The 18,352-nt window shown below is 53.1% G+C and overlaps 52 non-coding genes across 52 annotated transcripts; all 52 read left to right on the top strand.

Moving 5' to 3' along the window:
* The first annotated feature begins 39 nt into the window (after positions 1-39).
* LOC126729335 (5S ribosomal RNA) lies at positions 40-158 on the top strand. Its single transcript, XR_007656661.1, has one exon. It is a non-coding gene; the product is annotated as a 5S ribosomal RNA (ribosomal RNA).
* Positions 159-393: 235 nt separating this feature from the next.
* Positions 394-512, top strand: LOC126729334 (5S ribosomal RNA). Its single transcript, XR_007656660.1, has one exon. It is a non-coding gene; the product is annotated as a 5S ribosomal RNA (ribosomal RNA).
* A 235-nt stretch (positions 513-747) lies between these two features.
* Positions 748-866, top strand: LOC126729332 (5S ribosomal RNA). The gene has a single exon (XR_007656658.1). It is a non-coding gene; the product is annotated as a 5S ribosomal RNA (ribosomal RNA).
* Positions 867-1,101: 235 nt separating this feature from the next.
* LOC126729331 (5S ribosomal RNA) lies at positions 1,102-1,220 on the top strand. The gene has a single exon (XR_007656657.1). It is a non-coding gene; the product is annotated as a 5S ribosomal RNA (ribosomal RNA).
* A 235-nt stretch (positions 1,221-1,455) lies between these two features.
* On the top strand, positions 1,456-1,574 carry LOC126731569 (5S ribosomal RNA). Its single transcript, XR_007658814.1, has one exon. It is a non-coding gene; the product is annotated as a 5S ribosomal RNA (ribosomal RNA).
* A 235-nt stretch (positions 1,575-1,809) lies between these two features.
* On the top strand, positions 1,810-1,928 carry LOC126729330 (5S ribosomal RNA). Its single transcript, XR_007656656.1, has one exon. It is a non-coding gene; the product is annotated as a 5S ribosomal RNA (ribosomal RNA).
* A 235-nt stretch (positions 1,929-2,163) lies between these two features.
* Positions 2,164-2,282, top strand: LOC126729328 (5S ribosomal RNA). The gene has a single exon (XR_007656655.1). It is a non-coding gene; the product is annotated as a 5S ribosomal RNA (ribosomal RNA).
* Positions 2,283-2,517: 235 nt separating this feature from the next.
* Positions 2,518-2,636, top strand: LOC126729327 (5S ribosomal RNA). The gene has a single exon (XR_007656654.1). It is a non-coding gene; the product is annotated as a 5S ribosomal RNA (ribosomal RNA).
* Positions 2,637-2,871: 235 nt separating this feature from the next.
* On the top strand, positions 2,872-2,990 carry LOC126729326 (5S ribosomal RNA). The gene has a single exon (XR_007656653.1). It is a non-coding gene; the product is annotated as a 5S ribosomal RNA (ribosomal RNA).
* Positions 2,991-3,225: 235 nt separating this feature from the next.
* Positions 3,226-3,344, top strand: LOC126730906 (5S ribosomal RNA). The gene has a single exon (XR_007658171.1). It is a non-coding gene; the product is annotated as a 5S ribosomal RNA (ribosomal RNA).
* A 235-nt stretch (positions 3,345-3,579) lies between these two features.
* On the top strand, positions 3,580-3,698 carry LOC126729325 (5S ribosomal RNA). Its single transcript, XR_007656652.1, has one exon. It is a non-coding gene; the product is annotated as a 5S ribosomal RNA (ribosomal RNA).
* A 235-nt stretch (positions 3,699-3,933) lies between these two features.
* Positions 3,934-4,052, top strand: LOC126729324 (5S ribosomal RNA). Its single transcript, XR_007656651.1, has one exon. It is a non-coding gene; the product is annotated as a 5S ribosomal RNA (ribosomal RNA).
* Positions 4,053-4,287: 235 nt separating this feature from the next.
* Positions 4,288-4,406, top strand: LOC126729323 (5S ribosomal RNA). Its single transcript, XR_007656650.1, has one exon. It is a non-coding gene; the product is annotated as a 5S ribosomal RNA (ribosomal RNA).
* A 235-nt stretch (positions 4,407-4,641) lies between these two features.
* Positions 4,642-4,760, top strand: LOC126729322 (5S ribosomal RNA). Its single transcript, XR_007656649.1, has one exon. It is a non-coding gene; the product is annotated as a 5S ribosomal RNA (ribosomal RNA).
* A 235-nt stretch (positions 4,761-4,995) lies between these two features.
* On the top strand, positions 4,996-5,114 carry LOC126730905 (5S ribosomal RNA). The gene has a single exon (XR_007658170.1). It is a non-coding gene; the product is annotated as a 5S ribosomal RNA (ribosomal RNA).
* A 235-nt stretch (positions 5,115-5,349) lies between these two features.
* On the top strand, positions 5,350-5,468 carry LOC126729320 (5S ribosomal RNA). The gene has a single exon (XR_007656647.1). It is a non-coding gene; the product is annotated as a 5S ribosomal RNA (ribosomal RNA).
* Positions 5,469-5,703: 235 nt separating this feature from the next.
* Positions 5,704-5,822, top strand: LOC126729319 (5S ribosomal RNA). Its single transcript, XR_007656646.1, has one exon. It is a non-coding gene; the product is annotated as a 5S ribosomal RNA (ribosomal RNA).
* Positions 5,823-6,057: 235 nt separating this feature from the next.
* LOC126730904 (5S ribosomal RNA) lies at positions 6,058-6,176 on the top strand. The gene has a single exon (XR_007658169.1). It is a non-coding gene; the product is annotated as a 5S ribosomal RNA (ribosomal RNA).
* Positions 6,177-6,411: 235 nt separating this feature from the next.
* On the top strand, positions 6,412-6,530 carry LOC126729318 (5S ribosomal RNA). Its single transcript, XR_007656645.1, has one exon. It is a non-coding gene; the product is annotated as a 5S ribosomal RNA (ribosomal RNA).
* Positions 6,531-6,765: 235 nt separating this feature from the next.
* On the top strand, positions 6,766-6,884 carry LOC126729317 (5S ribosomal RNA). The gene has a single exon (XR_007656644.1). It is a non-coding gene; the product is annotated as a 5S ribosomal RNA (ribosomal RNA).
* A 235-nt stretch (positions 6,885-7,119) lies between these two features.
* On the top strand, positions 7,120-7,238 carry LOC126729316 (5S ribosomal RNA). The gene has a single exon (XR_007656643.1). It is a non-coding gene; the product is annotated as a 5S ribosomal RNA (ribosomal RNA).
* A 235-nt stretch (positions 7,239-7,473) lies between these two features.
* LOC126730903 (5S ribosomal RNA) lies at positions 7,474-7,592 on the top strand. The gene has a single exon (XR_007658168.1). It is a non-coding gene; the product is annotated as a 5S ribosomal RNA (ribosomal RNA).
* Positions 7,593-7,827: 235 nt separating this feature from the next.
* On the top strand, positions 7,828-7,946 carry LOC126729315 (5S ribosomal RNA). The gene has a single exon (XR_007656642.1). It is a non-coding gene; the product is annotated as a 5S ribosomal RNA (ribosomal RNA).
* Positions 7,947-8,181: 235 nt separating this feature from the next.
* LOC126730901 (5S ribosomal RNA) lies at positions 8,182-8,300 on the top strand. Its single transcript, XR_007658166.1, has one exon. It is a non-coding gene; the product is annotated as a 5S ribosomal RNA (ribosomal RNA).
* Positions 8,301-8,535: 235 nt separating this feature from the next.
* Positions 8,536-8,654, top strand: LOC126729314 (5S ribosomal RNA). Its single transcript, XR_007656641.1, has one exon. It is a non-coding gene; the product is annotated as a 5S ribosomal RNA (ribosomal RNA).
* Positions 8,655-8,889: 235 nt separating this feature from the next.
* On the top strand, positions 8,890-9,008 carry LOC126729313 (5S ribosomal RNA). Its single transcript, XR_007656640.1, has one exon. It is a non-coding gene; the product is annotated as a 5S ribosomal RNA (ribosomal RNA).
* A 235-nt stretch (positions 9,009-9,243) lies between these two features.
* Positions 9,244-9,362, top strand: LOC126730900 (5S ribosomal RNA). The gene has a single exon (XR_007658165.1). It is a non-coding gene; the product is annotated as a 5S ribosomal RNA (ribosomal RNA).
* Positions 9,363-9,597: 235 nt separating this feature from the next.
* Positions 9,598-9,716, top strand: LOC126729312 (5S ribosomal RNA). The gene has a single exon (XR_007656639.1). It is a non-coding gene; the product is annotated as a 5S ribosomal RNA (ribosomal RNA).
* Positions 9,717-9,951: 235 nt separating this feature from the next.
* On the top strand, positions 9,952-10,070 carry LOC126729311 (5S ribosomal RNA). Its single transcript, XR_007656638.1, has one exon. It is a non-coding gene; the product is annotated as a 5S ribosomal RNA (ribosomal RNA).
* A 234-nt stretch (positions 10,071-10,304) lies between these two features.
* Positions 10,305-10,423, top strand: LOC126730898 (5S ribosomal RNA). Its single transcript, XR_007658164.1, has one exon. It is a non-coding gene; the product is annotated as a 5S ribosomal RNA (ribosomal RNA).
* A 235-nt stretch (positions 10,424-10,658) lies between these two features.
* LOC126731701 (5S ribosomal RNA) lies at positions 10,659-10,778 on the top strand. Its single transcript, XR_007658943.1, has one exon. It is a non-coding gene; the product is annotated as a 5S ribosomal RNA (ribosomal RNA).
* Positions 10,779-11,013: 235 nt separating this feature from the next.
* On the top strand, positions 11,014-11,132 carry LOC126729309 (5S ribosomal RNA). Its single transcript, XR_007656636.1, has one exon. It is a non-coding gene; the product is annotated as a 5S ribosomal RNA (ribosomal RNA).
* Positions 11,133-11,368: 236 nt separating this feature from the next.
* LOC126731647 (5S ribosomal RNA) lies at positions 11,369-11,487 on the top strand. The gene has a single exon (XR_007658890.1). It is a non-coding gene; the product is annotated as a 5S ribosomal RNA (ribosomal RNA).
* A 235-nt stretch (positions 11,488-11,722) lies between these two features.
* On the top strand, positions 11,723-11,841 carry LOC126730897 (5S ribosomal RNA). The gene has a single exon (XR_007658163.1). It is a non-coding gene; the product is annotated as a 5S ribosomal RNA (ribosomal RNA).
* A 235-nt stretch (positions 11,842-12,076) lies between these two features.
* LOC126729308 (5S ribosomal RNA) lies at positions 12,077-12,195 on the top strand. Its single transcript, XR_007656635.1, has one exon. It is a non-coding gene; the product is annotated as a 5S ribosomal RNA (ribosomal RNA).
* Positions 12,196-12,430: 235 nt separating this feature from the next.
* Positions 12,431-12,549, top strand: LOC126729307 (5S ribosomal RNA). Its single transcript, XR_007656634.1, has one exon. It is a non-coding gene; the product is annotated as a 5S ribosomal RNA (ribosomal RNA).
* Positions 12,550-12,784: 235 nt separating this feature from the next.
* LOC126730896 (5S ribosomal RNA) lies at positions 12,785-12,903 on the top strand. The gene has a single exon (XR_007658162.1). It is a non-coding gene; the product is annotated as a 5S ribosomal RNA (ribosomal RNA).
* Positions 12,904-13,138: 235 nt separating this feature from the next.
* LOC126730894 (5S ribosomal RNA) lies at positions 13,139-13,257 on the top strand. The gene has a single exon (XR_007658160.1). It is a non-coding gene; the product is annotated as a 5S ribosomal RNA (ribosomal RNA).
* A 235-nt stretch (positions 13,258-13,492) lies between these two features.
* On the top strand, positions 13,493-13,611 carry LOC126729306 (5S ribosomal RNA). Its single transcript, XR_007656633.1, has one exon. It is a non-coding gene; the product is annotated as a 5S ribosomal RNA (ribosomal RNA).
* Positions 13,612-13,846: 235 nt separating this feature from the next.
* LOC126731646 (5S ribosomal RNA) lies at positions 13,847-13,965 on the top strand. Its single transcript, XR_007658889.1, has one exon. It is a non-coding gene; the product is annotated as a 5S ribosomal RNA (ribosomal RNA).
* A 235-nt stretch (positions 13,966-14,200) lies between these two features.
* Positions 14,201-14,319, top strand: LOC126730893 (5S ribosomal RNA). Its single transcript, XR_007658159.1, has one exon. It is a non-coding gene; the product is annotated as a 5S ribosomal RNA (ribosomal RNA).
* A 235-nt stretch (positions 14,320-14,554) lies between these two features.
* LOC126730700 (5S ribosomal RNA) lies at positions 14,555-14,673 on the top strand. The gene has a single exon (XR_007657962.1). It is a non-coding gene; the product is annotated as a 5S ribosomal RNA (ribosomal RNA).
* A 235-nt stretch (positions 14,674-14,908) lies between these two features.
* Positions 14,909-15,027, top strand: LOC126730892 (5S ribosomal RNA). The gene has a single exon (XR_007658158.1). It is a non-coding gene; the product is annotated as a 5S ribosomal RNA (ribosomal RNA).
* Positions 15,028-15,262: 235 nt separating this feature from the next.
* LOC126729305 (5S ribosomal RNA) lies at positions 15,263-15,381 on the top strand. Its single transcript, XR_007656632.1, has one exon. It is a non-coding gene; the product is annotated as a 5S ribosomal RNA (ribosomal RNA).
* A 235-nt stretch (positions 15,382-15,616) lies between these two features.
* On the top strand, positions 15,617-15,735 carry LOC126729304 (5S ribosomal RNA). Its single transcript, XR_007656631.1, has one exon. It is a non-coding gene; the product is annotated as a 5S ribosomal RNA (ribosomal RNA).
* Positions 15,736-15,970: 235 nt separating this feature from the next.
* LOC126730891 (5S ribosomal RNA) lies at positions 15,971-16,089 on the top strand. The gene has a single exon (XR_007658157.1). It is a non-coding gene; the product is annotated as a 5S ribosomal RNA (ribosomal RNA).
* A 235-nt stretch (positions 16,090-16,324) lies between these two features.
* On the top strand, positions 16,325-16,443 carry LOC126729303 (5S ribosomal RNA). Its single transcript, XR_007656630.1, has one exon. It is a non-coding gene; the product is annotated as a 5S ribosomal RNA (ribosomal RNA).
* A 235-nt stretch (positions 16,444-16,678) lies between these two features.
* On the top strand, positions 16,679-16,797 carry LOC126729302 (5S ribosomal RNA). The gene has a single exon (XR_007656629.1). It is a non-coding gene; the product is annotated as a 5S ribosomal RNA (ribosomal RNA).
* A 236-nt stretch (positions 16,798-17,033) lies between these two features.
* On the top strand, positions 17,034-17,152 carry LOC126730890 (5S ribosomal RNA). Its single transcript, XR_007658156.1, has one exon. It is a non-coding gene; the product is annotated as a 5S ribosomal RNA (ribosomal RNA).
* A 235-nt stretch (positions 17,153-17,387) lies between these two features.
* Positions 17,388-17,506, top strand: LOC126729301 (5S ribosomal RNA). The gene has a single exon (XR_007656628.1). It is a non-coding gene; the product is annotated as a 5S ribosomal RNA (ribosomal RNA).
* Positions 17,507-17,743: 237 nt separating this feature from the next.
* Positions 17,744-17,862, top strand: LOC126729300 (5S ribosomal RNA). The gene has a single exon (XR_007656627.1). It is a non-coding gene; the product is annotated as a 5S ribosomal RNA (ribosomal RNA).
* A 235-nt stretch (positions 17,863-18,097) lies between these two features.
* Positions 18,098-18,216, top strand: LOC126729298 (5S ribosomal RNA). Its single transcript, XR_007656625.1, has one exon. It is a non-coding gene; the product is annotated as a 5S ribosomal RNA (ribosomal RNA).
* Positions 18,217-18,352: the final 136 nt, after the last annotated feature.

Raw genomic sequence — 18,352 nt, 5'->3', positions numbered from 1 at the left:
TTCGGATCCTTTATAAGGATTTAACGCGCTTATGCTGATGGGTGCGATCATACCAACACTAATGCACCGGATCCCATCAGAACTCCGCAGTTAAGCGTGTTTGGGCGAGAGTAGTACTAGGATGGGTGACCTCCTGGGAAGTCCTCGTGTTGCACCCCTCTCTTTTTCTTCGGATTTTTTTTTTTTGTCGCCGGGCTTACCGTTTACGGCGGTCCAGCACGCTCGCTTCGTAGGCTTAGTCTGCCCCAGGCCAAAAATACGAGCCGCTGATCTCGTTTTGGGTGCTGATTTGGTGGCGGCGATCTGGAAATGCCCTCGGGCTGCAGCTCCCTGGTGTTAGAGTGCATCGCTGCATTCGGATCCTTTATAAGGATTTAACGCGCTTATGCTGATGGGTGCGATCATACCAACACTAATGCACCGGATCCCATCAGAACTCCGCAGTTAAGCGTGTTTGGGCGAGAGTAGTACTAGGATGGGTGACCTCCTGGGAAGTCCTCGTGTTGCACCCCTCTCTTTTTCTTCGGATTTTTTTTTTTTGTCGCCGGGCTTACCGTTTACGGCGGTCCAGCACGCTCGCTTCGTAGGCTTAGTCTGCCCCAGGCCAAAAATACGAGCCGCTGATCTCGTTTTGGGTGCTGATTTGGTGGCGGCGATCTGGAAATGCCCTCGGGCTGCAGCTCCCTGGTGTTAGAGTGCATCGCTGCATTCGGATCCTTTATAAGGATTTAACGCGCTTATGCTGATGGGTGCGATCATACCAACACTAATGCACCGGATCCCATCAGAACTCCGCAGTTAAGCGTGTTTGGGCGAGAGTAGTACTAGGATGGGTGACCTCCTGGGAAGTCCTCGTGTTGCACCCCTCTCTTTTTCTTCGGATTTTTTTTTTTTGTCGCCGGGCTTACCGTTTACGGCGGTCCAGCACGCTCGCTTCGTAGGCTTAGTCTGCCCCAGGCCAAAAATACGAGCCGCTGATCTCGTTTTGGGTGCTGATTTGGTGGCGGCGATCTGGAAATGCCCTCGGGCTGCAGCTCCCTGGTGTTAGAGTGCATCGCTGCATTCGGATCCTTTATAAGGATTTAACGCGCTTATGCTGATGGGTGCGATCATACCAACACTAATGCACCGGATCCCATCAGAACTCCGCAGTTAAGCGTGTTTGGGCGAGAGTAGTACTAGGATGGGTGACCTCCTGGGAAGTCCTCGTGTTGCACCCCTCTCTTTTTCTTCGGATTTTTTTTTTTTGTCGCCGGGCTTACCGTTTACGGCGGTCCAGCACGCTCGCTTCGTAGGCTTAGTCTGCCCCAGGCCAAAAATACGAGCCGCTGATCTCGTTTTGGGTGCTGATTTGGTGGCGGCGATCTGGAAATGCCCTCGGGCTGCAGCTCCCTGGTGTTAGAGTCCATCGCTGCATTCGGATCCTTTATAAGGATTTAACGCGCTTATGCTGATGGGTGCGATCATACCAACACTAATGCACCGGATCCCATCAGAACTCCGCAGTTAAGCGTGTTTGGGCGAGAGTAGTACTAGGATGGGTGACCTCCGTGGAAGTCCTCGTGTTGCACCCCTCTCTTTTTCTTCGGATTTTTTTTTTTTGTCGCCGGGCTTACCGTTTACGGCGGTCCAGCACGCTCGCTTCGTAGGCTTAGTCTGCCCCAGGCCAAAAATACGAGCCGCTGATCTCGTTTTGGGTGCTGATTTGGTGGCGGCGATCTGGAAATGCCCTCGGGCTGCAGCTCCCTGGTGTTAGAGTGCATCGCTGCATTCGGATCCTTTATAAGGATTTAACGCGCTTATGCTGATGGGTGCGATCATACCAACACTAATGCACCGGATCCCATCAGAACTCCGCAGTTAAGCGTGTTTGGGCGAGAGTAGTACTAGGATGGGTGACCTCCTGGGAAGTCCTCGTGTTGCACCCCTCTCTTTTTCTTCGGATTTTTTTTTTTTGTCGCCGGGCTTACCGTTTACGGCGGTCCAGCACGCTCGCTTCGTAGGCTTAGTCTGCCCCAGGCCAAAAATACGAGCCGCTGATCTCGTTTTGGGTGCTGATTTGGTGGCGGCGATCTGGAAATGCCCTCGGGCTGCAGCTCCCTGGTGTTAGAGTGCATCGCTGCATTCGGATCCTTTATAAGGATTTAACGCGCTTATGCTGATGGGTGCGATCATACCAACACTAATGCACCGGATCCCATCAGAACTCCGCAGTTAAGCGTGTTTGGGCGAGAGTAGTACTAGGATGGGTGACCTCCTGGGAAGTCCTCGTGTTGCACCCCTCTCTTTTTCTTCGGATTTTTTTTTTTTGTCGCCGGGCTTACCGTTTACGGCGGTCCAGCACGCTCGCTTCGTAGGCTTAGTCTGCCCCAGGCCAAAAATACGAGCCGCTGATCTCGTTTTGGGTGCTGATTTGGTGGCGGCGATCTGGAAATGCCCTCGGGCTGCAGCTCCCTGGTGTTAGAGTGCATCGCTGCATTCGGATCCTTTATAAGGATTTAACGCGCTTATGCTGATGGGTGCGATCATACCAACACTAATGCACCGGATCCCATCAGAACTCCGCAGTTAAGCGTGTTTGGGCGAGAGTAGTACTAGGATGGGTGACCTCCTGGGAAGTCCTCGTGTTGCACCCCTCTCTTTTTCTTCGGATTTTTTTTTTTTGTCGCCGGGCTTACCGTTTACGGCGGTCCAGCACGCTCGCTTCGTAGGCTTAGTCTGCCCCAGGCCAAAAATACGAGCCGCTGATCTCGTTTTGGGTGCTGATTTGGTGGCGGCGATCTGGAAATGCCCTCGGGCTGCAGCTCCCTGGTGTTAGAGTGCATCGCTGCATTCGGATCCTTTATAAGGATTTAACGCGCTTATGCTGATGGGTGCGATCATACCAACACTAATGCACCGGATCCCATCAGAACTCCGCAGTTAAGCGTGTTTGGGCGAGAGTAGTACTAGGATGGGTGACCTCCTGGGAAGTCCTCGTGTTGCACCCCTCTCTTTTTCTTCGGATTTTTTTTTTTTGTCGCCGGGCTTACCGTTTACGGCGGTCCAGCACGCTCGCTTCGTAGGCTTAGTCTGCCCCAGGCCAAAAATACGAGCCGCTGATCTCGTTTTGGGTGCTGATTTGGTGGCGGCGATCTGGAAATGCCCTCGGGCTGCAGCTCCCTGGTGTTAGAGTCCATCGCTGCATTCGGATCCTTTATAAGGATTTAACGCGCTTATGCTGATGGGTGCGATCATACCAACACTAATGCACCGGATCCCATCAGAACTCCGCAGTTAAGCGTGTTTGGGCGAGAGTAGTACTAGGATGGGTGACCTCCGGGGAAGTCCTCGTGTTGCACCCCTCTCTTTTTCTTCGGATTTTTTTTTTTTGTCGCCGGGCTTACCGTTTACGGCGGTCCAGCACGCTCGCTTCGTAGGCTTAGTCTGCCCCAGGCCAAAAATACGAGCCGCTGATCTCGTTTTGGGTGCTGATTTGGTGGCGGCGATCTGGAAATGCCCTCGGGCTGCAGCTCCCTGGTGTTAGAGTGCATCGCTGCATTCGGATCCTTTATAAGGATTTAACGCGCTTATGCTGATGGGTGCGATCATACCAACACTAATGCACCGGATCCCATCAGAACTCCGCAGTTAAGCGTGTTTGGGCGAGAGTAGTACTAGGATGGGTGACCTCCTGGGAAGTCCTCGTGTTGCACCCCTCTCTTTTTCTTCGGATTTTTTTTTTTTGTCGCCGGGCTTACCGTTTACGGCGGTCCAGCACGCTCGCTTCGTAGGCTTAGTCTGCCCCAGGCCAAAAATACGAGCCGCTGATCTCGTTTTGGGTGCTGATTTGGTGGCGGCGATCTGGAAATGCCCTCGGGCTGCAGCTCCCTGGTGTTAGAGTGCATCGCTGCATTCGGATCCTTTATAAGGATTTAACGCGCTTATGCTGATGGGTGCGATCATACCAACACTAATGCACCGGATCCCATCAGAACTCCGCAGTTAAGCGTGTTTGGGCGAGAGTAGTACTAGGATGGGTGACCTCCTGGGAAGTCCTCGTGTTGCACCCCTCTCTTTTTCTTCGGATTTTTTTTTTTTGTCGCCGGGCTTACCGTTTACGGCGGTCCAGCACGCTCGCTTCGTAGGCTTAGTCTGCCCCAGGCCAAAAATACGAGCCGCTGATCTCGTTTTGGGTGCTGATTTGGTGGCGGCGATCTGGAAATGCCCTCGGGCTGCAGCTCCCTGGTGTTAGAGTGCATCGCTGCATTCGGATCCTTTATAAGGATTTAACGCGCTTATGCTGATGGGTGCGATCATACCAACACTAATGCACCGGATCCCATCAGAACTCCGCAGTTAAGCGTGTTTGGGCGAGAGTAGTACTAGGATGGGTGACCTCCTGGGAAGTCCTCGTGTTGCACCCCTCTCTTTTTCTTCGGATTTTTTTTTTTTGTCGCCGGGCTTACCGTTTACGGCGGTCCAGCACGCTCGCTTCGTAGGCTTAGTCTGCCCCAGGCCAAAAATACGAGCCGCTGATCTCGTTTTGGGTGCTGATTTGGTGGCGGCGATCTGGAAATGCCCTCGGGCTGCAGCTCCCTGGTGTTAGAGTGCATCGCTGCATTCGGATCCTTTATAAGGATTTAACGCGCTTATGCTGATGGGTGCGATCATACCAACACTAATGCACCGGATCCCATCAGAACTCCGCAGTTAAGCGTGTTTGGGCGAGAGTAGTACTAGGATGGGTGACCTCCTGGGAAGTCCTCGTGTTGCACCCCTCTCTTTTTCTTCGGATTTTTTTTTTTTGTCGCCGGGCTTACCGTTTACGGCGGTCCAGCACGCTCGCTTCGTAGGCTTAGTCTGCCCCAGGCCAAAAATACGAGCCGCTGATCTCGTTTTGGGTGCTGATTTGGTGGCGGCGATCTGGAAATGCCCTCGGGCTGCAGCTCCCTGGTGTTAGAGTCCATCGCTGCATTCGGATCCTTTATAAGGATTTAACGCGCTTATGCTGATGGGTGCGATCATACCAACACTAATGCACCGGATCCCATCAGAACTCCGCAGTTAAGCGTGTTTGGGCGAGAGTAGTACTAGGATGGGTGACCTCCGGGGAAGTCCTCGTGTTGCACCCCTCTCTTTTTCTTCGGATTTTTTTTTTTTGTCGCCGGGCTTACCGTTTACGGCGGTCCAGCACGCTCGCTTCGTAGGCTTAGTCTGCCCCAGGCCAAAAATACGAGCCGCTGATCTCGTTTTGGGTGCTGATTTGGTGGCGGCGATCTGGAAATGCCCTCGGGCTGCAGCTCCCTGGTGTTAGAGTGCATCGCTGCATTCGGATCCTTTATAAGGATTTAACGCGCTTATGCTGATGGGTGCGATCATACCAACACTAATGCACCGGATCCCATCAGAACTCCGCAGTTAAGCGTGTTTGGGCGAGAGTAGTACTAGGATGGGTGACCTCCTGGGAAGTCCTCGTGTTGCACCCCTCTCTTTTTCTTCGGATTTTTTTTTTTTGTCGCCGGGCTTACCGTTTACGGCGGTCCAGCACGCTCGCTTCGTAGGCTTAGTCTGCCCCAGGCCAAAAATACGAGCCGCTGATCTCGTTTTGGGTGCTGATTTGGTGGCGGCGATCTGGAAATGCCCTCGGGCTGCAGCTCCCTGGTGTTAGAGTGCATCGCTGCATTCGGATCCTTTATAAGGATTTAACGCGCTTATGCTGATGGGTGCGATCATACCAACACTAATGCACCGGATCCCATCAGAACTCCGCAGTTAAGCGTGTTTGGGCGAGAGTAGTACTAGGATGGGTGACCTCCTGGGAAGTCCTCGTGTTGCACCCCTCTCTTTTTCTTCGGATTTTTTTTTTTTGTCGCCGGGCTTACCGTTTACGGCGGTCCAGCACGCTCGCTTCGTAGGCTTAGTCTGCCCCAGGCCAAAAATACGAGCCGCTGATCTCGTTTTGGGTGCTGATTTGGCGGCGGCGATCTGGAAATGCCCTCGGGCTGCAGCTCCCTGGTGTTAGAGTCCATCGCTGCATTCGGATCCTTTATAAGGATTTAACGCGCTTATGCTGATGGGTGCGATCATACCAACACTAATGCACCGGATCCCATCAGAACTCCGCAGTTAAGCGTGTTTGGGCGAGAGTAGTACTAGGATGGGTGACCTCCGGGGAAGTCCTCGTGTTGCACCCCTCTCTTTTTCTTCGGATTTTTTTTTTTTGTCGCCGGGCTTACCGTTTACGGCGGTCCAGCACGCTCGCTTCGTAGGCTTAGTCTGCCCCAGGCCAAAAATACGAGCCGCTGATCTCGTTTTGGGTGCTGATTTGGTGGCGGCGATCTGGAAATGCCCTCGGGCTGCAGCTCCCTGGTGTTAGAGTGCATCGCTGCATTCGGATCCTTTATAAGGATTTAACGCGCTTATGCTGATGGGTGCGATCATACCAACACTAATGCACCGGATCCCATCAGAACTCCGCAGTTAAGCGTGTTTGGGCGAGAGTAGTACTAGGATGGGTGACCTCCTGGGAAGTCCTCGTGTTGCACCCCTCTCTTTTTCTTCGGATTTTTTTTTTTTGTCGCCGGGCTTACCGTTTACGGCGGTCCAGCACGCTCGCTTCGTAGGCTTAGTCTGCCCCAGGCCAAAAATACGAGCCGCTGATCTCGTTTTGGGTGCTGATTTGGTGGCGGCGATCTGGAAATGCCCTCGGGCTGCAGCTCCCTGGTGTTAGAGTGCATCGCTGCATTCGGATCCTTTATAAGGATTTAACGCGCTTATGCTGATGGGTGCGATCATACCAACACTAATGCACCGGATCCCATCAGAACTCCGCAGTTAAGCGTGTTTGGGCGAGAGTAGTACTAGGATGGGTGACCTCCTGGGAAGTCCTCGTGTTGCACCCCTCTCTTTTTCTTCGGATTTTTTTTTTTTGTCGCCGGGCTTACCGTTTACGGCGGTCCAGCACGCTCGCTTCGTAGGCTTAGTCTGCCCCAGGCCAAAAATACGAGCCGCTGATCTCGTTTTGGGTGCTGATTTGGTGGCGGCGATCTGGAAATGCCCTCGGGCTGCAGCTCCCTGGTGTTAGAGTGCATCGCTGCATTCGGATCCTTTATAAGGATTTAACGCGCTTATGCTGATGGGTGCGATCATACCAACACTAATGCACCGGATCCCATCAGAACTCCGCAGTTAAGCGTGTTTGGGCGAGAGTAGTACTAGGATGGGTGACCTCCTGGGAAGTCCTCGTGTTGCACCCCTCTCTTTTTCTTCGGATTTTTTTTTTTTGTCGCCGGGCTTACCGTTTACGGCGGTCCAGCACGCTCGCTTCGTAGGCTTAGTCTGCCCCAGGCCAAAAATACGAGCCGCTGATCTCGTTTTGGGTGCTGATTTGGTGGCGGCGATCTGGAAATGCCCTCGGGCTGCAGCTCCCTGGTGTTAGAGTGCATCGCTGCATTCGGATCCTTTATAAGGATTTAACGCGCTTATGCTGATGGGTGCGATCATACCAACACTAATGCACCGGATCCCATCAGAACTCCGCAGTTAAGCGTGTTTGGGCGAGAGTAGTACTAGGATGGGTGACCTCCGGGGAAGTCCTCGTGTTGCACCCCTCTCTTTTTCTTCGGATTTTTTTTTTTTGTCGCCGGGCTTACCGTTTACGGCGGTCCAGCACGCTCGCTTCGTAGGCTTAGTCTGCCCCAGGCCAAAAATACGAGCCGCTGATCTCGTTTTGGGTGCTGATTTGGTGGCGGCGATCTGGAAATGCCCTCGGGCTGCAGCTCCCTGGTGTTAGAGTGCATCGCTGCATTCGGATCCTTTATAAGGATTTAACGCGCTTATGCTGATGGGTGCGATCATACCAACACTAATGCACCGGATCCCATCAGAACTCCGCAGTTAAGCGTGTTTGGGCGAGAGTAGTACTAGGATGGGTGACCTCCTGGGAAGTCCTCGTGTTGCACCCCTCTCTTTTTCTTCGGATTTTTTTTTTTTGTCGCCGGGCTTACCGTTTACGGCGGTCCAGCACGCTCGCTTCGTAGGCTTAGTCTGCCCCAGGCCAAAAATACGAGCCGCTGATCTCGTTTTGGGTGCTGATTTGGTGGCGGCGATCTGGAAATGCCCTCAGGCTGCAGCTCCCTGGTGTTAGAGTGCATCGCTGCATTCGGATCCTTTATAAGGATTTAACGCGCTTATGCTGATGGGTGCGATCATACCAACACTAATGCACCGGATCCCATCAGAACTCCGCAGTTAAGCGTGTTTGGGCGAGAGTAGTACTAGGATGGGTGACCTCCGGGGAAGTCCTCGTGTTGCACCCCTCTCTTTTTCTTCGGATTTTTTTTTTTTGTCGCCGGGCTTACCGTTTACGGCGGTCCAGCACGCTCGCTTCGTAGGCTTAGTCTGCCCCAGGCCAAAAATACGAGCCGCTGATCTCGTTTTGGGTGCTGATTTGGTGGCGGCGATCTGGAAATGCCCTCGGGCTGCAGCTCCCTGGTGTTAGAGTGCATCGCTGCATTCGGATCCTTTATAAGGATTTAACGCGCTTATGCTGATGGGTGCGATCATACCAACACTAATGCACCGGATCCCATCAGAACTCCGCAGTTAAGCGTGTTTGGGCGAGAGTAGTACTAGGATGGGTGACCTCCTGGGAAGTCCTCGTGTTGCACCCCTCTCTTTTTCTTCGGATTTTTTTTTTTTGTCGCCGGGCTTACCGTTTACGGCGGTCCAGCACGCTCGCTTCGTAGGCTTAGTCTGCCCCAGGCCAAAAATACGAGCCGCTGATCTCGTTTTGGGTGCTGATTTGGTGGCGGCGATCTGGAAATGCCCTCGGGCTGCAGCTCCCTGGTGTTAGAGTGCATCGCTGCATTCGGATCCTTTATAAGGATTTAACGCGCTTATGCTGATGGGTGCGATCATACCAACACTAATGCACCGGATCCCATCAGAACTCCGCAGTTAAGCGTGTTTGGGCGAGAGTAGTACTAGGATGGGTGACCTCCTGGGAAGTCCTCGTGTTGCACCCCTCTCTTTTTCTTCGGATTTTTTTTTTTTGTCGCCGGGCTTACCGTTTACGGCGGTCCAGCACGCTCGCTTCGTAGGCTTAGTCTGCCCCAGGCCAAAAATACGAGCCGCTGATCTCGTTTTGGGTGCTGATTTGGTGGCGGCGATCTGGAAATGCCCTCGGGCTGCAGCTCCCTGGTGTTAGAGTCCATCGCTGCATTCGGATCCTTTATAAGGATTTAACGCGCTTATGCTGATGGGTGCGATCATACCAACACTAATGCACCGGATCCCATCAGAACTCCGCAGTTAAGCGTGTTTGGGCGAGAGTAGTACTAGGATGGGTGACCTCCGGGGAAGTCCTCGTGTTGCACCCCTCTCTTTTTCTTCGGATTTTTTTTTTTTGTCGCCGGGCTTACCGTTTACGGCGGTCCAGCACGCTCGCTTCGTAGGCTTAGTCTGCCCCAGGCCAAAAATACGAGCCGCTGATCTCGTTTTGGGTGCTGATTTGGTGGCGGCGATCTGGAAATGCCCTCGGGCTGCAGCTCCCTGGTGTTAGAGTGCATCGCTGCATTCGGATCCTTTATAAGGATTTAACGCGCTTATGCTGATGGGTGCGATCATACCAACACTAATGCACCGGATCCCATCAGAACTCCGCAGTTAAGCGTGTTTGGGCGAGAGTAGTACTAGGATGGGTGACCTCCTGGGAAGTCCTCGTGTTGCACCCCTCTCTTTTTCTTCGGATTTTTTTTTTTTGTCGCCGGGCTTACCGTTTACGGCGGTCCAGCACGCTCGCTTCGTAGGCTTAGTCTGCCCCAGGCCAAAAATACGAGCCGCTGATCTCGTTTTGGGTGCTGATTTGGTGGCGGCGATCTGGAAATGCCCTCGGGCTGCAGCTCCCTGGTGTTAGAGTGCATCGCTGCATTCGGATCCTTTATAAGGATTTAACGCGCTTATGCTGATGGGTGCGATCATACCAACACTAATGCACCGGATCCCATCAGAACTCCGCAGTTAAGCGTGTTTGGGCGAGAGTAGTACTAGGATGGGTGACCTCCTGGGAAGTCCTCGTGTTGCACCCCTCTCTTTTTCTTCGGATTTTTTTTTTTTGTCGCCGGGCTTACCGTTTACGGCGGTCCAGCACGCTCGCTTCGTAGGCTTAGTCTGCCCCAGGCCAAAAATACGAGCCGCTGATCTCGTTTTGGGAGCTGATTTGGTGGCGCGATCTGGAAATGCCCTCGGGCTGCAGCTCCCTGGTGTTAGAGTCCATCGCTGCATTCGGATCCTTTATAAGGATTTAACGCGCTTATGCTGATGGGTGCGATCATACCAACACTAATGCACCGGATCCCATCAGAACTCCGCAGTTAAGCGTGTTTGGGCGAGAGTAGTACTAGGATGGGTGACCTCCGGGGAAGTCCTCGTGTTGCACCCCTCTCTTTTTCTTCGGATTTTTTTTTTTTGTCGCCGGGCTTACCGTTTACGGCGGTCCAGCACGCTCGCTTCGTAGGCTTAGTCTGCCCCAGGCCAAAAATACGAGCCGCTGATCTCGTTTTGGGTGCTGATTTGGTGGCGGCGATCTGGAAATGCCCTCGGGCTGCAGCTCCCTGGTGTTAGAGTGCATCGCTGCATTCGGATCCTTTATAAGGATTTAACGCGCTTATGCTGATGGGTGCGATCATACCAACACTAATGCACCGGATCCCATCAGAACTCCGCAGTTAAGCGTGTTTGGGGCGAGAGTAGTACTAGGATGGGTGACCTCCGGGGAAGTCCTCGTGTTGCACCCCTCTCTTTTTCTTCGGATTTTTTTTTTTTGTCGCCGGGCTTACCGTTTACGGCGGTCCAGCACGCTCGCTTCGTAGGCTTAGTCTGCCCCAGGCCAAAAATACGAGCCGCTGATCTCGTTTTGGGTGCTGATTTGGTGGCGGCGATCTGGAAATGCCCTCGGGCTGCAGCTCCCTGGTGTTAGAGTGCATCGCTGCATTCGGATCCTTTATAAGGATTTAACGCGCTTATGCTGATGGGTGCGATCATACCAACACTAATGCACCGGATCCCATCAGAACTCCGCAGTTAAGCGTGTTTGGGCGAGAGTAGTACTAGGATGGGTGACCTCCTGGGAAGTCCTCGTGTTGCACCCCTCTCTTTTTCTTCGGATTTTTTTTTTTTGTCGCCGGGGCTTACCGTTTACGGCGGTCCAGCACGCTCGCTTCGTAGGCTTAGTCTGCCCCAGGCCAAAAATACGAGCCGCTGATCTCGTTTTGGGTGCTGATTTGGTGGCGGCGATCTGGAAATGCCCTCGGGCTGCAGCTCCCTGGTGTTAGAGTGCATCGCTGCATTCGGATCCTTTATAAGGATTTAACGCGCTTATGCTGATGGGTGCGATCATACCAACACTAATGCACCGGATCCCATCAGAACTCCGCAGTTAAGCGTGTTTGGGCGACAGTAGTACTAGGATGGGTGACCTCCTGGGAAGTCCTCGTGTTGCACCCCTCTCTTTTTCTTCGGATTTTTTTTTTTTGTCGCCGGGCTTACCGTTTACGGCGGTCCAGCACGCTCGCTTCGTAGGCTTAGTCTGCCCCAGGCCAAAAATACGAGCCGCTGATCTCGTTTTGGGTGCTGATTTGGTGGCGGCGATCTGGAAATGCCCTCGGGCTGCAGCTCCCTGGTGTTAGAGTCCATCGCTGCATTCGGATCCTTTATAAGGATTTAACGCGCTTATGCTGATGGGTGCGATCATACCAACACTAATGCACCGGATCCCATCAGAACTCCGCAGTTAAGCGTGTTTGGGCGAGAGTAGTACTAGGATGGGTGACCTCCGGGGAAGTCCTCGTGTTGCACCCCTCTCTTTTTCTTCGGATTTTTTTTTTTTGTCGCCGGGCTTACCGTTTACGGCGGTCCAGCACGCTCGCTTCGTAGGCTTAGTCTGCCCCAGGCCAAAAATACGAGCCGCTGATCTCGTTTTGGGTGCTGATTTGGTGGCGGCGATCTGGAAATGCCCTCGGGCTGCAGCTCCCTGGTGTTAGAGTGCATCGCTGCATTCGGATCCTTTATAAGGATTTAACGCGCTTATGCTGATGGGTGCGATCATACCAACACTAATGCACCGGATCCCATCAGAACTCCGCAGTTAAGCGTGTTTGGGCGAGAGTAGTACTAGGATGGGTGACCTCCTGGGAAGTCCTCGTGTTGCACCCCTCTCTTTTTCTTCGGATTTTTTTTTTTTGTCGCCGGGCTTACCGTTTACGGCGGTCCAGCACGCTCGCTTCGTAGGCTTAGTCTGCCCCAGGCCAAAAATACGAGCCGCTGATCTCGTTTTGGGTGCTGATTTGGTGGCGGCGATCTGGAAATGCCCTCGGGCTGCAGCTCCCTGGTGTTAGAGTGCATCGCTGCATTCGGATCCTTTATAAGGATTTAACGCGCTTATGCTGATGGGTGCGATCATACCAACACTAATGCACCGGATCCCATCAGAACTCCGCAGTTAAGCGTGTTTGGGCGAGAGTAGTACTAGGATGGGTGACCTCCTGGGAAGTCCTCGTGTTGCACCCCTCTCTTTTTCTTCGGATTTTTTTTTTTTGTCGCCGGGCTTACCGTTTACGGCGGTCCAGCACGCTCGCTTCGTAGGCTTAGTCTGCCCCAGGCCAAAAATACGAGCCGCTGATCTCGTTTTGGGTGCTGATTTGGTGGCGGCGATCTGGAAATGCCCTCGGGCTGCAGCTCCCTGGTGTTAGAGTCCATCGCTGCATTCGGATCCTTTATAAGGATTTAACGCGCTTATGCTGATGGGTGCGATCATACCAACACTAATGCACCGGATCCCATCAGAACTCCGCAGTTAAGCGTGTTTGGGCGAGAGTAGTACTAGGATGGGTGACCTCCGGGGAAGTCCTCGTGTTGCACCCCTCTCTTTTTCTTCGGATTTTTTTTTTTTGTCGCCGGGCTTACCGTTTACGGCGGTCCAGCACGCTCGCTTCGTAGGCTTAGTCTGCCCCAGGCCAAAAATACGAGCCGCTGATCTCGTTTTGGGTGCTGATTTGGTGGCGGCGATCTGGAAATGCCCTCGGGCTGCAGCTCCCTGGTGTTAGAGTGCATCGCTGCATTCGGATCCTTTATAAGGATTTAACGCGCTTATGCTGATGGGTGCGATCATACCAACACTAATGCACCGGATCCCATCAGAACTCCGCAGTTAAGCGTGTTTGGGCGAGAGTAGTACTAGGATGGGTGACCTCCGGGGAAGTCCTCGTGTTGCACCCCTCTCTTTTTCTTCGGATTTTTTTTTTTTGTCGCCGGGCTTACCGTTTACGGCGGTCCAGCACGCTCGCTTCGTAGGCTTAGTCTGCCCCAGGCCAAAAATACGAGCCGCTGATCTCGTTTTGGGTGCTGATTTGGTGGCGGCGATCTGGAAATGCCCTCGGGCTGCAGCTCCCTGGTGTTAGAGTGCATCGCTGCATTCGGATCCTTTATAAGGATTTAACGCGCTTATGCTGATGGGTGCGATCATACCAACACTAATGCACCGGATCCCATCAGAACTCCGCAGTTAAGCGTGTTTGGGCGAGAGTAGTACTAGGATGGGTGACCTCCTGGGAAGTCCTCGTGTTGCACCCCTCTCTTTTTCTTCGGATTTTTTTTTTTTGTCGCCGGGCTTACCGTTTACGGCGGTCCAGCACGCTCGCTTCGTAGGCTTAGTCTGCCCCAGGCCAAAAATACGAGCCGCTGATCTCGTTTTGGGTGCTGATTTGGTGGCGGCGATCTGGAAATGCCCTCGGGCTGCAGCTCCCTGGTGTTAGAGTGCATCGCTGCATTCGGATCCTTTATAAGGATTTAACGCGCTTATGCTGATGGGTGCGATCATACCAACACTAATGCACCGGATCCCATCAGAACTCCGCAGTTAAGCGTGTTTGGGCGACAGTAGTACTAGGATGGGTGACCTCCTGGGAAGTCCTCGTGTTGCACCCCTCTCTTTTTCTTCGGATTTTTTTTTTTTGTCGCCGGGCTTACCGTTTACGGCGGTCCAGCACGCTCGCTTCGTAGGCTTAGTCTGCCCCAGGCCAAAAATACGAGCCGCTGATCTCGTTTTGGGTGCTGATTTGGTGGCGGCGATCTGGAAATGCCCTCGGGCTGCAGCTCCCTGGTGTTAGAGTCCATCGCTGCATTCGGATCCTTTATAAGGATTTAACGCGCTTATGCTGATGGGTGCGATCATACCAACACTAATGCACCGGATCCCATCAGAACTCCGCAGTTAAGCGTGTTTGGGCGAGAGTAGTACTAGGATGGGTGACCTCCGGGGAAGTCCTCGTGTTGCACCCCTCTCTTTTTCTTCGGATTTTTTTTTTTTGTCGCCGGGCTTACCGTTTACGGCGGTCCAGCACGCTCGCTTCGTAGGCTTAGTCTGCCCCAGGCCAAAAATACGAGCCGCTGATCTCGTTTTGGGTGCTGATTTGGTGGCGGCGATCTGGAAATGCCCTCGGGCTGCAGCTCCCTGGTGTTAGAGTGCATCGCTGCATTCGGATCCTTTATAAGGATTTAACGCGCTTATGCTGATGGGTGCGATCATACCAACACTAATGCACCGGATCCCATCAGAACTCCGCAGTTAAGCGTGTTTGGGCGAGAGTAGTACTAGGATGGGTGACCTCCTGGGAAGTCCTTGTGTTGCACCCCTCTCTTTTTCTTCGGATTTTTTTTTTTTGTCGCCGGGCTTACCGTTTACGGCGGTCCAGCACGCTCGCTTCGTAGGCTTAGTCTGCCCCAGGCCAAAAATACGAGCCGCTGATCTCGTTTTGGGTGCTGATTTGGTGGCGGCGATCTGGAAATGCCCTCGGGCTGCAGCTCCCTGGTGTTAGAGTGCATCGCTGCATTCGGATCCTTTATAAGGATTTAACGCGCTTATGCTGATGGGTGCGATCATACCAACACTAATGCACCGGATCCCATCAGAACTCCGCAGTTAAGCGTGTTTGGGCGAGAGTAGTACTAGGATGGGTGACCTCCGGGGAAGTCCTCGTGTTGCACCCCTCTCTTTTTCTTCGGATTTTTTTTTTTTGTCGCCGGGCTTACCGTTTACGGCGGTCCAGCACGCTCGCTTCGTAGGCTTAGTCTGCCCCAGGCCAAAAATACGAGCCGCTGATCTCGTTTTGGGTGCTGATTTGGTGGCGGCGATCTGGAAATGCCCTCGGGCTGCAGCTCCCTGGTGTTAGAGTGCATCGCTGCATTCGGATCCTTTATAAGGATTTAACGCGCTTATGCTGATGGGTGCGATCATACCAACACTAATGCACCGGATCCCATCAGAACTCCGCAGTTAAGCGTGTTTGGGCGAGAGTAGTACTAGGATGGGTGACCTCCTGGGAAGTCCTCGTGTTGCACCCCTCTCTTTTTCTTCGGATTTTTTTTTTTTGTCGCCGGGCTTACCGTTTACGGCGGTCCAGCACGCTCGCTTCGTAGGCTTAGTCTGCCCCAGGCCAAAAATACGAGCCGCTGATCTCGTTTTGGGTGCTGATTTGGTGGCGGCGATCTGGAAATGCCCTCGGGCTGCAGCTCCCTGGTGTTAGAGTGCATCGCTGCATTCGGATCCTTTATAAGGATTTAACGCGCTTATGCTGATGGGTGCGATCATACCAACACTAATGCACCGGATCCCATCAGAACTCCGCAGTTAAGCGTGTTTGGGCGAGAGTAGTACTAGGATGGGTGACCTCCTGGGAAGTCCTCGTGTTGCACCCCTCTCTTTTTCTTCGGATTTTTTTTTTTTGTCGCCGGGCTTACCGTTTACGGCGGTCCAGCACGCTCGCTTCGTAGGCTTAGTCTGCCCCAGGCCAAAAATACGAGCCGCTGATCTCGTTTTGGGTGCTGATTTGGTGGCGGCGATCTGGAAATGCCCTCGGGCTGCAGCTCCCTGGTGTTAGAGTCCATCGCTGCATTCGGATCCTTTATAAGGATTTAACGCGCTTATGCTGATGGGTGCGATCATACCAACACTAATGCACCGGATCCCATCAGAACTCCGCAGTTAAGCGTGTTTGGGCGAGAGTAGTACTAGGATGGGTGACCTCCGGGGAAGTCCTCGTGTTGCACCCCTCTCTTTTTCTTCGGATTTTTTTTTTTTGTCGCCGGGCTTACCGTTTACGGCGGTCCAGCACGCTCGCTTCGTAGGCTTAGTCTGCCCCAGGCCAAAAATACGAGCCGCTGATCTCGTTTTGGGTGCTGATTTGGTGGCGGCGATCTGGAAATGCCCTCGGGCTGCAGCTCCCTGGTGTTAGAGTGCATCGCTGCATTCGGATCCTTTATAAGGATTTAACGCGCTTATGCTGATGGGTGCGATCATACCAACACTAATGCACCGGATCCCATCAGAACTCCGCAGTTAAGCGTGTTTGGGCGAGAGTAGTACTAGGATGGGTGACCTCCTGGGAAGTCCTCGTGTTGCACCCCTCTCTTTTTCTTCGGATTTTTTTTTTTTGTCGCCGGGCTTACCGTTTACGGCGGTCCAGCACGCTCGCTTCGTAGGCTTAGTCTGCCCCAGGCCAAAAATACGAGCCGCTGATCTCGTTTTGGGTGCTGATTTGGTGGCGGCGATCTGGAAATGCCCTCGGGCTGCAGCTCCCTGGTGTTAGAGTGCATCGCTGCATTCGGATCCTTTATAAGGATTTAACGCGCTTATGCTGATGGGTGCGATCATACCAACACTAATGCACCGGATCCCATCAGAACTCCGCAGTTAAGCGTGTTTGGGCGAGAGTAGTACTAGGATGGGTGACCTCCTGGGAAGTCCTCGTGTTGCACCCCTCTCTTTTTCTTCGGATTTTTTTTTTTTTGTCGCCGGGCTTACCGTTTACGGCGGTCCAGCACGCTCGCTTCGTAGGCTTAGTCTGCCCCAGGCCAAAAATACGAGCCGCTGATCTCGTTTTGGGTGCTGATTTGGTGGCGGCGATCTGGAAATGCCCTCGGGCTGCAGCTCCCTGGTGTTAGAGTCCATCGCTGCATTCGGATCCTTTATAAGGATTTAACGCGCTTATGCTGATGGGTGCGATCATACCAACACTAATGCACCGGATCCCATCAGAACTCCGCAGTTAAGCGTGTTTGGGCGAGAGTAGTACTAGGATGGGTGACCTCCGGGGAAGTCCTCGTGTTGCACCCCTCTCTTTTTCTTCGGATTTTTTTTTTTTGTCGCCGGGCTTACCGTTTACGGCGGTCCAGCACGCTCGCTTCGTAGGCTTAGTCTGCCCCAGGCCAAAAATACGAGCCGCTGATCTCGTTTTGGGTGCTGATTTGGTGGCGGCGATCTGGAAATGCCCTCGGGCTGCAGCTCCCTGGTGTTAGAGTGCATCGCTGCATTCGGATCCTTTATAAGGATTTAACGCGCTTATGCTGATGGGTGCGATCATACCAACACTAATGCACCGGATCCCATCAGAACTCCGCAGTTAAGCGTGTTTGGGCGAGAGTAGTACTAGGATGGGTGACCTCCTGGGAAGTCCTCGTGTTGCACCCCTCTCTTTTTCTTCGGATTTTTTTTTTTTTTGTCGCCGGGCTTACCGTTTACGGCGGTCCAGCACGCTCGCTTCGTAGGCTTAGTCTGCCCCAGGCCAAAAATACGAGCCGCTGATCTCGTTTTGGGTGCTGATTTGGTGGCGGCGATCTGGAAATGCCCTCGGGCTGCAGCTCCCTGGTGTTAGAGTGCATCGCTGCATTCGGATCCTTTATAAGGATTTAACGCGCTTATGCTGATGGGTGCGATCATACCAACACTAATGCACCGGATCCCATCAGAACTCCGCAGTTAAGCGTGTTTGGGCGAGAGTAGTACTAGGATGGGTGACCTCCTGGGAAGTCCTCGTGTTGCACCCCTCTCTTTTTCTTCGGATTTTTTTTTTTTGTCGCCGGGCTTACCGTTTACGGCGGTCCAGCACGCTCGCTTCGTAGGCTTAGTCTGCCCCAGGCCAAAAATACGAGCCGCTGATCTCGTTTTGGGTGCTGATTTGGTGGCGGCGATCTGGAAATGCCCTCGGGCTGCAGCTCCCTGGTGTTAGAGTGCATCGCTGCATTCGGATCCTTTATAAGGATTTAACGCGCTTATGCTGATGGGTGCGATCATACCAACACTAATGCACCGGATCCCATCAGAACTCCGCAGTTAAGCGTGTTTGGGCGAGAGTAGTACTAGGATGGGTGACCTCCTGGGAAGTCCTCGTGTTGCACCCCTCTCTTTTTCTTCGGATTTTTTTTTTTTGTCGCCGGGCTTACCGTTTACGGCGGTCCAGCACGCTCGCTTCGTAGGCTTAGTCTGCCCCAGGCCAAAAATACGAGCCGCTGATCTCGTTTTGGGTGCTGATTTGGT

This window comes from Quercus robur, chromosome 5, assembly GCF_932294415.1.
Source record: "Quercus robur chromosome 5, dhQueRobu3.1, whole genome shotgun sequence".
Taxonomy (NCBI): Eukaryota; Viridiplantae; Streptophyta; class Magnoliopsida; order Fagales; family Fagaceae; genus Quercus; species Quercus robur.
The sequence above is the reverse complement of the archived record's forward strand: the minus strand, read 5'-3'. Positions and strand labels throughout refer to the sequence as shown.